We start from the raw sequence: 910 nt of genomic DNA on the forward strand, positions 1-910 counted from the left end.
ATAGGGAACTTTCGGGATAGCATTTGAAATGTAAATAAAGAAAATATCTAATAAAAAATAGGAAAAAAATAAAGTATATACAAGGTTGTTAAAATAAATAAATAAATAAAAATAAATGTCTGGTCGGCAAGCCACGCCACTATTTGAGAAGGATTAGGTCTGTGGTCTTGCTGTGCTGCACAGGGCAAGGGCTTTGAGGTTTCAAAAGCATAAGCCAGGCCCAGTGTTCTGTTGTTTCTGTTGCCTGCAGTTCCAGATGTAGAACTTTCAGTTAGTGTTCCAGTGCCATGTCTTTCTGGAGGCCGCCATGCTTCCCACCATGATGGTAATGGACTGAACCTCTGAAACTGTAAGCCAGCCCCAAGTCAATGCTTGCCTTTAGAAGAGTTACCATAACCATACAGTCTCTCCGCAGCACTAGAACTCTGACCAAGACAAGGTGCAAGTCATGTGGCTTCTTGAGGGACACAGGTCCAATCAACCTCAAGAAAACCAAAGTCTGAGTCCAAAAAAAAAAAGAGACAGCCTTGATGGCGGTAAGGAGACTGCTGTGGCATGCAAGAGGAAGGACAAACTACTACAGTGATAGACAGACAGTAGGATCAAGACCGTCCTGGGACCTGATGTCCATGTGAAAGAGTGAACAGTCGTATCCCAGGTCTTCTAAAGGGCCTGCCTGTGACAAAGGTGGTGATTCCTAAACTCTGAGATTAGTCCACAGGACTGGAGAAAGTTCCAGGCCCGCTTCTGTGCTACATCTGTGAAACCATGTTGCAGGCTTCCCATAGGCTGGTCTCCCTTCTCTGCCTGCTTGGGGGCCAATCCCTGACTGGCCACTTTTCCTTTATTTACTTGCTTTCTAGAGTAAGGTAGTTTCTGTACATCTCCACCTCCTCTGCATTTCCTGGCC

The sequence above is a fragment of the Mus pahari genome, chromosome 2 (assembly GCF_900095145.1).
Source record: "Mus pahari chromosome 2, PAHARI_EIJ_v1.1, whole genome shotgun sequence".
NCBI lineage: Eukaryota > Metazoa > Chordata > Mammalia > Rodentia > Muridae > Mus > Mus pahari.